Below are 14,591 nucleotides of genomic sequence, written 5' to 3' on the forward strand. Positions count from 1 at the left end.
GAATTCCCAGATAATGAAAGTGGAAAGCCTAAGAATTAACTGTTATATTAATATAGAGGCTTGGTCTTCCTCTCCACCACCAGCCAATTTTTTTTTTTTTTTCCCCGTACAGTGAAGCTACCTGAAAAAGACGTGGACGCATGTGGGTCTGAGGGCCACAATAATTTATTCAGGGACTATTAAGGACATTTAAAAATATTGTTTAAATGTGTGGCACATTTAAGCAATAACATGTCTGCAGTATGAGCAACAAAATATCATATGTAAATAAATAAAAAGATGAGTAACAACACTTGTCAGCCTTGGTCATGGTAAAGCAGGAATTAGGAGTAAATATGCTGTCATTTCTGCTCTGTGTCAATGGCTCTGGGGGCTTCTCACCATTCACTGTGATTTTCTCCTTTGCTTCTAACCACATAAATGTTTTTATGTTATAGCCTTATCTGATTCTCACAAGAACCCTATCAATAGACATTCTTATTAAACTCATTTACAAAAGTTAAACTTGAGCTTTGAGAATTTTAAGTAACTTGTTCCATGACATAATACAACTAAGAAGAAGAGTCTGGATTTGAATCTAGGTCTGTGTGAATCTGGAGCTGATGTTCCTGCTCACTTCATTTTGTTGTCTCTCTTGCTTTGGCCACAGGAAAAGCTGATCACTGCTGGATCATAAATTGATGGTGTTTACTTTTTCATAAATGGTTGTTGACTAACTCAGTGACCTTATAGAGTTAGTTTTTACTCTTATTTTCTTGATGCCAGCTTGTAGCTCAATATGGAGTTTACAGTGCAGTTTATAGATCATTTAAGAATGCATCCAACCCTGGAAAAATAATGGAAATGGTTTTTTTATAGTGAAAAAAGCCAGATATTAACATACACAACGATATATTTTTTAGGTTTATTAGTATTGTTTTTGTTAACTAAGTGGTATTCATAAAAATCAGCATATTTTTAATTATCAGAATGAGCCCCATTATTCTTTTATTCACCTATTTAATAAATATAGTATATGTTTATGTATGCAGACATATGCTATTTGACTGATAAATTTCTATGTACAGTTGAAGACAGAATCATTCTTTGAAGCTGTCTACCTATGTAAAATGAAGTCAAATGTTGGAATAATTATCTGGATGACTTATGGAAAAGCTTTCTGTGAGTAAGGTGGCTGGCTTTTTAAGTGAGAGAGTAGTAACTACAAATGATAAGGGCATTTTATCATAAGCAACATTTTCACGTTTTCCACTTTGACCCTTATCTTAATCCTGTGAGATGAGCAGGTAGGCTATATACAAACATCCCTACTTTACAGCAAAGTCATAAATTTGAAACATATATACTTTGGAGAATTGTACTTGATCAGATTGAGCCACATTATATAAATGATTAGCAAGTAATTAATAAAACCTCAAGACTGGCTATATTTGACATGTTTCTATTCCTTACCTGTGTGGTTGTTGACAATTTGTAAGTAATTGGACCGTTACCTTCTGATTCAACATCATTTCATCATTTGCTCTGTATCCTTTATCAACGGCCTCTTTCAAACATCAACAAAGGAATCAGAAGGCTTTAACCTCTACAGGTGGATGCAGACAGTAGAAAAGCCGTCTCTACTCTGAAGTTCTTGCTAGAAAAGAAAAATTTTTACTTCTTTCCCTGTTGATCCAGTGGGAAGGACTTGGGTGTGGAAACCAGAGTTTCTGTGTTATTCCAGATCCAGCACCTGTTCTTTGTTATTATCTCTTTCAACATGATAATAGGAATAATAAGACCTATCATGGACTGTTTCCTACACAGTAGACCTTGAACAATTGCTTTCCTTGCATTATTTAACTTAGTCATCATGACAACACTCTGAAGTAGATATTATTTTTATAAACTCATGTTCTTATTCTGAAATGATGAATGAAGAAAACCAAACACAGAATATACATATTATGTGTTAATTATAGAGCAGGGCACTTTTCCATAGATCCTTCTATTTCATAAAGAATGAATTAATTCATCTTAAAGACCCAATTCAATTCAGACTTTCAAAGAAATATTTGGGGGAGTAGCCATGATTTTCAGGTGGCTCTTAAACTGGATGTTATTTCTTCTTCTATTTGTAGATAAGAGAAAATGCAAATGGCAGGCGTGACTAATAAACTGCAGTCCTCCTTTCCTCAGAACTTGGATGTGGCTTCAGAATCTTCTCAACAGTTCAGTCCAGGAAACCACTACTAATTGATCAGAACTAGCAGTTGAGAAAAAAAAAAATTCTCATCCCTACCACATGCGGATACCTCCTTTCCTCCATATTGAAACTGTCTACTATAAAGTATTAATAATTTATCCCCACCTCAATTGAGCCTGACATCCCACTACCACCTTCAACACATTTCTAATTTTGTTTTCTCAGTGATGACAGAAATATACAAGGTGGTTTTTCATATGGATGCACTAACTTGTTGATGACTATGATAATGCCATAAACTGGTCTGAGATGAATTCTTCTCTCCCGTAATTGTAGATTCCACATGCTCACTGTGGTAGATTTTCCTTGAAAATGATGCAAAACCAAAGCTCTGTAACTGAGTTCATCCTCCTGGGGCTTTCCCAGAATCCAAATGTTCAGAAAGTAGTATTCGTTGTCTTTTTGTTGGGCTACATTGCAACTGTTGGGGGCAATGTGCTAATTGTGGTGACCATCAGCAGCAGCCAAACACACCTGGGGTCCCCCACGTACTTCTTCTTGGCTTTTTGTCCATTCTGGATGCATGCTATTCCTCTGTTATTGCCCCAAAGATGATCGTGGACTCTCTCTATGAGAGGAAAACCATCTCCTTTGAAGGCTGCATGACCCAGCTCTTTGCTGAACATTTCTTTGCTGGAGTGGAGGTGATTGTCCTCACTGTCATGGCTTATGACCGTTATGTGGCCATCTGCAAACCATTACACTACTCTTCCATCATGACCTGGAGGCTCTGTGGCATTCTGATGGGGGTAGCCTGGACAGGGGGCTTCCTGCATTCCACGATACAAATTCTCTTTACCTTCCACCTGCCCTTCTGTGGCCCCAATGTCATCGATCATTTCTTTTGTGACTTGTACCCATTACTGGAGCTTGCCTGCACTGACACTCATGTCTTTGGCTTTTTGGTGGTTGCCAACAGTGGGTTTATCTGCATCATAATCTTCTCCTTGTTGCTTGTTTCCTATAGTGTCATCCTGTTCTCTCTGAGAACCCGTAGTGCTGAAGGGCAGAGGAAAGCCCTCTCCACCTGTGGATCTCACATTGCTGTTGTGGTTTTGTTCTTTGTCCCATGCATATATGTGTATGCACGACCTCCATCTGCTTTCTCCTTTGACAAAATTGTGGCAATATTTTACACCATCCTAACTCCCCTGCTCAATCCTTTGATTTACACTTTCAATAATAAGGAAGTGAAAAATGCCATGAAGGAAGTGTGGAACAGAATCGTGGTGACTTCTAATGAAAAATAAAACATTTAACTTTTTGAAAAAGTTTTAAAGTTAGGAGAAAAGTCAAATTTTCTTATATAAAAACTTTGTGTGGATGGGTATTTTTGACGAGAGGTAATGAAAGGCAATAAAGAAAGCATTAACATGGGAGTCAAGAAATGATGCTTTCACCCATAGATCACTTATCATCTCTGATTTGACTACTCAACATCCTCATATGTAAATTAACAAGAGTTGGATTTTATGCTTACTTATAATCCAATAATCAAAAAAAGAATGAAAAGAGAAATAACCTTTTAGGCTGATTGCCATTCACTCCATGCTTTGAAAAACATTTGTGAAGGGAAGGCAAAAATATCTTTAGATTAGGAACAGAAACTTAAACTATTTCAAGTGAAAAGAAGTTTATACTTAGGACACTGATCTCAGTGACTGATGAAAAAAACAATCAGGACTCAAGAAGGGCAGAGACCAGAGGATTCTGATTCTAAACTGTACTTGTATCACATGACTCCATCATTTAACATGATCCATGGCCGTCTGCTACAGAATTTGAGTCACTTGGTGAATTTCTTGGAAGATAAAACCTGATTGGCCCAGTTTTGTGTATGGTCGAGTTCCTTTTGGAACTCATACCAATACCATACTCATACCCCCTACCAATCAGCTATGGGAGAAGAAGTGTGAGCAGATTCCATAAGGGAATCAGCAATGAGTATCTCTTATGTGAGTATAATCAAAGGGAACTATTGAGAGGACCTGTTACAGGCAAAACCAGTAGTAAAGCTGCAGATGTAGTAAGCTGATTTTCCTCCCCTACAGGGCCAATAGAAGCCAGAGACATCTGAGAGTAAAAAATAAGTTTCAAGAGAGGATTATATTTTAATTTACTTGATAATTTGAATTTTCTTGCCTTTACCTACTACCCAAGTCAAAATAATTCTATTTGAATAATAATTGATGAAGAGATCATTCAAATTTAGACACATCTTGCATGTCATTTTCATAATTAAGGTTTGCTTTTCTTACGTTGCCAAGTGCCTTCTGAAATAAATGATTTACAGTAAAATATTTCAACTTATGATAAAATATTTCAGTTTCCCCAAGAACATCAACACTAATAAAATACTTACTCATTGAGTATTCTGGACAAAAATTCTAAATAATCATTTTTTTCTTTACTTAATCTTCCATTTCAGGCCCAAAGAAGAAGAGTATATGATATTAATTTTCCGCCAGAGTTTCTGAATTATTCACTGGAAACCTTAGCTTAGTAAGATACAACTTTAAATGAGCAGAGTTTAAATTAGGGCACTAATTCATCCTAAGACTACATGTGAGACAGATGTAGATCAAACTTAAAATAGTACAAACCTCAGTTGTCATCTATTCCCATTTCCACAGTTTCCATGACTGAATGACCACAGTCAGCTGCATTCTGTGAAAGCCTAGCATTGATTTGACAGAAGCTGGAGTCCAGTTAGGTAATTCAGTCCTTCCATCTACAATGGATTTTAGTGAGCACTCAGGGTCAGTTCACTCGGAGCTGGAAGGAACTCCAAGAGATCATTGACTCAGCTTCTAGCCTTCGGCCAGTTTAACGGTCTCCTTTGAAACTATCCTCTGCAAAATGTTTCCACCACAACTAAGAAGCTGAATCATTCCCTCAAAGGTAGTGAGTTAATTTTGGGCTTTTTCACTGGAAGTTTAATGCAGGGACCAATTCATTGGCTGTTCTTGTTTTCCAGGCCAAGAAATCTTATGACATCACTGTTTATCTTATTAAAATAAAAGATTTAGACTTATACTTAAGAGATTTGGATTCTAGGCTCATTTCTGTTACTAATAAGCTGTATGACCGTAGGTGATTCATTTCACTTCTTTGGTCTTCAATTCCTCATATTTAAGGAGGGTTAACAAAAGTACAAATATTTCCTCTACACTTTCCCTGAGCCAGGGATTCTTTCCTTTCATATGTTACATATTTTAGTATTTCTAGAAACTTTCTAAAGGTAGGTCTTTACATTCCTGTTTAATTGATGGGGAACTTGAAGCTCAAGGACTTTAAATAACATACCAACACTACCTTCGGGCTTCTTCTAGTCCATTTTTTAAAAAAAGGCAAGATGTTGGTGTGTGATTTTCTCTGAGCCATTTGGGATTGCTGGTTGGCACTACACACTTCAGCAAAAGTGCAAAGTTTGTTACAATCTATTCATGGCATTCTCCTCCCTCAATTCTGTCTCCCACCTTTCTCCCTCCATTCCTACCCTGGACCTCTCACTTCATCCTCATGTAAGGCACCTAGCGTGCTGTGTCATACCTTGCAGACAATTCTAAGGCCAGAGGGCTGGGTACTAGTGTGGTTTTCCAGATAACAAAGTAATTTTGTAATGTACTCTATCCATTTTTAGTAGGTTGCAACCATTTCGAAGCAAAGGTCTAACTCTCTTCCCTGTAAGTGGAAAGGCATATATCTTTAAAAATAAAAAGAAATCACATAAAACGAGTATTTAAGAATTCTTTTCTTTTCTTTCTTTCCTGTCTTCCTCTCTACACTGATTTATAGACATAGAAAGGATTAGAAATGGGAGAACTTAACATTAATAATGTTAAAATAAATAAATGATATTACTTGTTGTCTTTTATAAAGAGAAAATCGGGATTTAAAGAAGTTGAGAAACTTGCTTAAAATCACATAGCAGATAAATGGTGAGGCCAGGATTCAGGTTTACCTTAGATATATCATTTGTCTGAGCCTATAATTGGCTTCAAAGACTTTCATGCCTTTAGAAGAGATGGGCTTAAGCAAATCCTGTGGAAAATGGAACAAAGTTTCCTCATCTCAAGTCATAGTGAGTTGAAATTTAACTAATTGATCCCAAAGTTTGCTTTTGCCCTTAGACTGTCTGAGCTAGATAGCTCATTGGACATCCTTTGGGACTGGGTTGGGAGTAGTGGTTTCCTTGGAGCTCCTGAGGCTAAAAGCCTGCCTTAGGCATTTGCAAACTTTTGTGGGAATTACCATAAATATCCAATGCAGTAAAAAGAAAACTTAACTCACATTTTTCCAAAAGAAAAACTGTGGGAAGAGAACTGGCTTCAGAGGCATTTCTTTCTCAGAGTACAGGAATAGTTTCCTCCCCAAACTTTCCAAGACCCAAAGTAAGAAACTTCCCTTATCTTTCCAGACACTCTCCCCCACACCAATATAGACTTTGTTTTGTGTAACTTAGTGCTTCTGGGGAGGAACCATGTGAAGTATGGCCACATGCAGAGTCTCCTTTCTCCCTTAACTCTCTATACCACATAACCTCTTATGAGAGAAAGCACTGATAAATCTCCATGAAGTATAGGATGCATGTTTTATTCAGGCTTCATATGATTCACCTCCTAAATAAAGTAAAGTTGAAGCTATGAAAAATATACTTTATTGGAAGTCATCCATTTGCTCATAAGAAAAGAGGTAAGGTTTTCAGTCTGTCTGAAATATTTTCTTTATGTTGCTTCCTCGAGACTGATCTGATGGAATCTATGCTCTGTGTGTCTTCTGACAAATGATGGAGCTGCTGGAGAGTATTTCCACCAGTGAAAGTTTATGGTGGTCCATGGTTCCTGAGCTTCCCTGGCTTCAGCACAAAGCTATACGACTTCTTAAAATCGTCTCTGTTCGCAAAGTGTGCATTGAACTGCACCATGGCATTGAAGCCAGCTTGGCAGAAATTTTTTTCTTGGGGGCCTCCTGATTTGAAGTGTTTTAGGTGAGTGGTGACGGTTGTGGGACAGAGTGTAAGATATGGCTGCACTTTCTACACACTTGGGTATTCAAGGTCCTTGGCAACCTTTGCTCATGATCCACAACTGCATGTCCTCTCTGATTTGGGGGCAAGTGATAGTGCAGTGGTCAGGGAGAAAGAAGCTGAATTCTCTCTGACAGCTTCAGTCAAACTACCCTTTCTAATATATACAATGTTTTTAGAATTAACTCTTCTCTCTTCTCTATATCTTTCTGCATCTTATCCCCCGACTCTTCTTTCTCTGGTGTCTGCTCACAGCCTACTCTGACTTCCTTCAGTCCCTGCCCTTCCCTCCTCTTCACTATTCTTCACTTAGGTGTCTAGTTTTCTGCTTTGATTTTTGTCTCACCATGCAGTTTACAGAACTTGATTTTGGAGTCAGGACAGTAAATTAAGGTATCAATTGGCATCCTTCTCTGATGGCTCAGGATTTGTCTCTTCTAGGATGCAATTTATGCGATGATCGGGATTTGTGTTTTATATGACACGGAGGGTGAGTGCTGGAGAGAGACGCTATCCAGTAGCATCCCACTCTAGTTCTAGCCTGACTACACTCGGTAAAACTTTCTGTATCGGAGGTCCAACTTTGTACACAGAAAAGAACAAGGCAAATGGCCACACTCACCTTGCAAGAAAATGTCCAGGTCAAATGAAATAAGAAAAGTGAAAATCTGTTTAAGTGACAAGATTATAGGACAAGAATAATATATAATCTAGGTTTGCCTCAATCAGTTGAATACATGTATTTAATAAAGCATATTGTAGTATAGGAGATAGAGGCAGATGTCTATTTATCTGGAAAATGACGGAAGACTTTTGGTACCAAATATAATTTGACCTGGTTAAAATTTCTACAGGTAAAAATAAAAATTAAGGATTAAGGAAGGGAAAACAGCCTGCTCCACTATTGTGATGTTCCCCAAACTAGAGAAGTAGGATGATCCAGGAGTGTTAGGAAATAACAGCTGAATCGAATGACAACATTTGAGGTGGGGTGATCTGACCTAACGCATACATCTTGTCAAGTGCTGCTTTCCTGTCTCTATGTCCCCAGATCTTCTCTTTGCTTATTTAAAAGAAAACAAAATAGAATTATATGGCCTGGTTTTCATGGTTGTCCGGTATCTGCCTACAAATGTATCTTTTACAGCTTTTTGATTTAATGAGTCTACTTTTTATGGAGATCATCTCTGTGTTTACCTGAAGCAATGCATGCTTCTCCACTTCTCAGGATTTTTTGCTCACTCTTCTCATCCAACTTCTCCTCTCTTCACAGCAAAAGTCGCCCTCTCTTTTGTCTTTATCCCCTATATGAACCTAATGTGTGGAAACTAAGTAATCATTAATTCATTTTTCTCTTTTGTAGTTGTCAGAGATAATTGGAACTGCCAATCAAAGCTTGTTTTTACATCATCTCTAGTTTATAACACTGAACTAATATTATTTTAGCTGGACTGCGAAGAAAAAGTTTTATTTAGATGTGTGTATTTTTTGGAGGTAAATGGACAATTTGAGTTACTAATATTGAAATGTTTATTCTACTTAGGGAGACCCAGCATAAGCTTATTGGACACTTGAGTTTCATAGAACCTTGTTGGAAACTACAGTCTAACACATTTAAAGCCATAACTCCACTTCTTTCTCATTTTTGAATCTTTACTGACCAATCAGTTAATTCTCTAGCGGTCTTTTTACTTTTGGAATCAAAATTCATTTGGTATTATCACACAGAGTTGTAAGTAATTCTTATGTAATTAATAATCATATCTAGAGGTATGTTATCCCTCTAACTTGAATGTAAAGAGATTGAGGACAACTTTCCATGCCACACCATAGTGACTGCAGATATGAGGAGGTTCTGAGTAAATATATGATGATTTGATGGTGTTATTGATTCATTGAAGGATTGGTGATTAATCAGAAAGAGGAAGAATATCCCCAAACACATTCTAAAATACATTCTAGATCATTTGTCATTAATATTAAAAGACATATAAACATTATAAAACAGAATAAAGATGATAACTCCCAAATTGAAGTAATAAACTAAAATGGAAAGGAGATAAAAATTGATAGATTTTACTGCAAAAAATAAAAAAAAAACTTGAAGAGCTCAACACTTAATGTCAAAAAATTAACTCATAAAAGATATACATAATTTAAAACAAATGATATATAATAAGTAAAAATACGCAAACCATTATATTATATCATTGATTAAATGATATATATCATACATATGAAATATATATCTATATATCACACATATATTCTACATATGAAATATATAGAATAATTTTAATTCTATTACCCAAGCTAATAAGATAATGTCCCAAGTTAGATTTTTATTAGAAATTTGTGCCGTATTGCTATAATTTAGGAACAATGTAAACAATTCAATTTGTACATTGAAAGGCATATTTAACCAGACATATATACATGTATAACCCTGAAAATGTGTAAGGAACTAACAGTTATTTCTGGAGTGTGGGACAGGTAAATTAGATATTTTGGAAGGTGCTTTTTTTCACCTTGTAATCTACTTTTCACTTTGGTTATTTTTTATGAAAATATATTCATTTTATAATTAAAATTTTCTAATAAATATTGAAACAACCCAATTGAAAGGCTATCAATAATTATGAAAATATTCATATTTTATGGAAGCAATTTCCTGGAAATTTATTTTGATGAAATTATCAAAAAAAAGTAACAGGCTATAAATGAGAAGAGGTTTATTGAAAAGTTTTTTATTAGGGTAAAAATTTGAAAGCAAGTTAAATAAAGATAAATTGTAAAATTTATATTATGAGATTGTGATACGTTAATTTACAGTTGCTAAAATGTATAATTGTGTTATGAATACTCTTTAACTACATGGTAAAAGGCTTTTAAATATCAAAAATAAAAAGAAGACAGTATAATAATATTACAGGATGATTGAAATTATATAGATATGTATGTATATAAATAAAGACTGGAGTAGAACAGCGGGAAATATTTGTATGTTGTATGTTGAAAGTCTAAAATAAATTTTTAAAATTATATTTTAAAAGAGATAAAAATTGGAAGAATACAAACCTCTGGAAATTAGTGGTAGGAGAATCATATATGAGTAAAGATTATTCAGGTTATAGAAATATAAAAAACAACACATAAGTTTGGATCCATAGGATGTGAAACTTGATACCATGCATCTGAGTTACAGATTATTTCACATATATAGTAATTTTCTCAATAATGCCAACTTCACTGATTTACTCAAATATCTCATGTGCCATGACTGACAATGAAGGTAAAATTATGCCACCATGAGCCTAAAGTTGGAGAAATAATTTCTTCTTAAAGCACAGTCAAACCAAGATACTAAAGGGGTCAGGAAAAATGGATGAATATTGGCATCCAAATCAAGAAATGTGTTTTCCTAATAGAGAATCTCCAAATGTATTATTTTACAATTATATAGAGATATTGTTTTTCAGCAGTTGAGGTATATATAAATTACATGCGTATATACATCATATACATAAAACACTTATATAATACTTATACATAATATACATATACTTCATAAATGTCTATTAGTAAGTCTGATTTTCATATGAAGAAAAAGTTTCAAGACATTAAAGTGATTTGATCAAGATCATACAGCAAAGCCATTAGTTCTCAGACCTCCGCAGAGGGCACAATCACTTGAGGGCTTTATATTTTCCCCCAAAAATCTTGGCCCACACAAGACCTTGAATCAAGACCCATGGTTAAAGCACAGACGTGGGCATTAAAAAAAGTTTCCCAAGTTACTATAATGCATGAAAAACTTTGAGGACCACTGAGTTGATGGAATTAGAACTATAAAGTTGGAATTCAGAATCCACGTCCACTGCTATTGCCAAGTGACCATTTTTCCAATTTTCTTTGCAGATGAACCATTTCTCACCTGTGTCCTTTCTACATTCACTGCAACTGTGGAGCTGAATAGCAGTGTGAATGAGTTTATTCTGCTTGGGTTAACACAGGATGTTCTAAAGGAGAAAATATGTTTGTGTCTTCTTATTTCTATACCTTGCAACCCTGTTGGCAAATTTACTTATTGTGATGATCATAGGATAGAGCCGGATGCTTAGGAGCCCCATGTATTTCTTCCTTTTCTACTTATCCTTTGCTGATGCCTGCCTCTCAACAACCACTGTTCCTAGGTTGCTTATAGATTCTGTATCTGAGAAGAAAATCATCTCCTACAAGGAGTGCATGACCCAGATCTTTGCAGGTCACTTCTTTGGGTGCGTGGAGATCTTGGTGCTCATCCTCATGTCTTTTGATTGCTATGTGGCCATTTGTAAGCCCCTGCGATACACAACTATTATGAGCCAGCGTGTCTGTGGTGCATTGGTGAAACTGGCCTGGGTGGGGTCTTATACCCATTCCTCAGCACAGAGTCTCTTGGCTTTGAAATTACCCTTCTGTGGCCCCAATGTTATCGATCAGTATTTCTGTGATATGCAACCTTTGTTGAAACTTGCCTGCATGGATACTTATGTCATCAATCTACTCATAGTGTTTAACAGTGGGGCTATATGCATGGTGAGTTTCATAATCCTGCTTATCTCCTATATTTATATAGGAGTAACCACAGTGCAGAAGGAAGAAGGAAAGCTCTTTCCACTTGCACCTCCCACATTATTGTTATCAACTTATTCTTTGTTCCATGTATAGTCACGTACACTCGCCCTCTAACCACATTCCAGTGGACAAGATGGTGGCTGTGTGTTACACTATCGGGACACCCTTGCTCAACCCTCTGATTTATACTCTGAGGAATGCAGAAGTTAAAAATGCCATGAGAAAATTATGGTGCAACAAACTCCAACTGGAGGTGGCAAAGAGCAGAAGACTCCAATTGCTAATTCTGTAACAGTTTAAATAAAATTGGATTGATAGAAAAGAGAAATTATTTTCATCCCAAAGTGGGCAAACTAGTCCTCTCTTAGTAAGATGTTTGAAGAAACAGGCAGAATGATGGCAGAGCACAGACACATTTTATTTTCAGCCAATATCACAAAAAGTGTCATAACATCAAGAACAGTAATATTTGTGGGAGGATAAGCCTACTCCTCTCTTCTCTCTGCATTGCAGCTTATGAGCCAGATCCTGTTGTAACTATAGCTTTATCTCCCTCTTTGTACATTGTCTGGTTGGTGTTAGCCCTTTCCATGTTTCTGATCCAAATTGAAAAATTGGTCCCTGATTTTGACTCATTCATTTCATTGGCAAATCAGTTCTGCATTCTACTAAATCCAGATCATATCTTTTCTGGCTCAACAATGAATAGCCCAGAGTCACTACAAGAAACATATGATCCCAAGGGAGTATATTTATATATAAATATAAATATATATATATATATATATCAATTAATTAAGCCTCTATTTGATGCTTGTCTCTCTTTTGTAACTCCCTTAAAAATTGGCCTTTCCTTTGCCTCTTAAACATGTACAAGGAGATAACTCATGACCTTCTATTCAAATAGGGACAATTCTAGTTATAACAAACACATTCATTGCATTGACTCATAATTTCTCTCTATGTAATTTAACATATTTTTTCTTTGTTCATGTTAATTATTTTTTTTCATACTATTGGTTTTATATACATATTTTTTTGTAATTTAAGTCTGTGGGTACTTCCCTAATCTGTGGTGGATGAATTGGTGACAATTTTATAAAATTGTGAGAGTTATATTATAAAAATCAATACCTCATGGATGAGATCATGTATATGAAAAAGGCAACAACTGACATAAAAAACAGAACTAATGTGATAATAATCTGCCCAAAAAGAGAAGATGTCTACAGAATTGAGATTCCCAGCTTGGAAATACTGAACAAATATATTAAGTAAACAAAATTTCCCATTAGGTATCAGGTATAGTCCTAGTGCAGGGAAGTGTTTCACTGACTAGTGTAAAAGACTGGCCAGTTGCCTGGCAGGTACATTTCTGGGTTAGGAAGAATGTTTCAGACTACGTCTTCTTGAATTCCACCTTCATCAAGCAAACTTTGTATGGTAATTGGGCTTCTTGTAGAGATTTTCCTCCCTGGAGAGAAAGATACTGACCGGTGACTGAGGTAAGCACTTCTGTGTTTTGATTTACATTTCTCATGGACCTCATTAAATTTACATTCTGGTTCATGTACTGTTAACTAATGAGTGTGGACAAGAGGAGCCAGTCCATGAGGGAGTGGGCAATGAGTCTATCTCTGAGAAGAAATGTAATCAAGACCATTTTTCTACGGATCTGAGACCCTAAAGTGTGTCAGATGAACCCATAAATGCCACTTTGAGAGGTTTTGTATGAGCATGACTCTTTGGGGATAATGCCACTGATGGACCTTCAAACTCTGATGATAAAAGTTTGGAAGATTTATTTAAAGCTCATATTCTTAACTAGAAAATATCTCAAAGTACAAGTCCTATAGATCATGAGGTGGGAATTTTCTGGTTTGTAACATAAGGCATCAATAAGATACTTGCCTTGCCAGCTTTGCCTCAAACTTAGTATTGATATTAATTGCTATCGTATAACATTGTATAAGCAGAGAGAAGAAAAGAAAAAAGGAGAAAGAGGAAGTAGTAATGGGAATGAGATTATGGAGTGGAGAATTCCTTGAATTTTAGGACTCTCCTCTGGGCAAAAGTGATTCATGATCAGGGCTCCTTTTTCCATCAACTGTGATTCACTGAGATATCTCTGAAAATGCATCTGTTTGGGACACAAAAGCTCAGAGAAGAAGTTTCATTTCGTATGTTATATTTAAACTCTAAAATAAAATGAAGAGTTCTTGTGGCATTACATATCATCTCTATGACTCTCACATTTATATCTCCACCTCAGACCTCTCACTTGAATGCCAGACTTGTACACTCAACAACGTGCTTGACATCTTCCTTTATATATCTATATATATCTATATTTGTATTTAATGACTACTTGTTCTTGTCCTAAACATACTCTACCTGTAACCTTCCCCAGGATACTCCATCCTTCCGGTTTCCCAAGCCAAAAACATGGAGTCAAAGTTGATGATATCACAGGTCACAGCTAACCTATTAGAAAAAAAAATGTGCTTGCCTTCAAAATATATGCAGAATGTGATATACTTTCCCATTAATTCTCCTACCGTCGTGCACTGAGCTGCCACCATCTCTCACTTAGATCACAGCCATAAACTCTAAGAATTCTCTGTACTGTATTCTTGTTCTGCTAAGTCTGTTTTCAGTGAAAATACTCTGTATGATATTATAATAATGGATATATGTCAT

General features: G+C 35.9%; 2 pseudogenes; both read left to right on the top strand.

The window, feature by feature from the left end:
* The first annotated feature begins 2,557 nt into the window (after positions 1-2,557).
* Positions 2,558-3,495, top strand: LOC147912620 (olfactory receptor 4C15-like; annotated as a pseudogene).
* Positions 3,496-7,730: 4,235 nt separating this feature from the next.
* On the top strand, positions 7,731-12,183 carry LOC147912621 (olfactory receptor 4C11-like; annotated as a pseudogene).
* The last annotated feature ends 2,408 nt before the right edge of the window (positions 12,184-14,591 follow it).

This window comes from Ceratotherium simum, chromosome 34, assembly GCF_057802395.1.
Source record: "Ceratotherium simum simum isolate JZ-2026a chromosome 34, ASM5780239v1, whole genome shotgun sequence".
NCBI classification, from domain to species: Eukaryota; Metazoa; Chordata; class Mammalia; order Perissodactyla; family Rhinocerotidae; genus Ceratotherium; species Ceratotherium simum.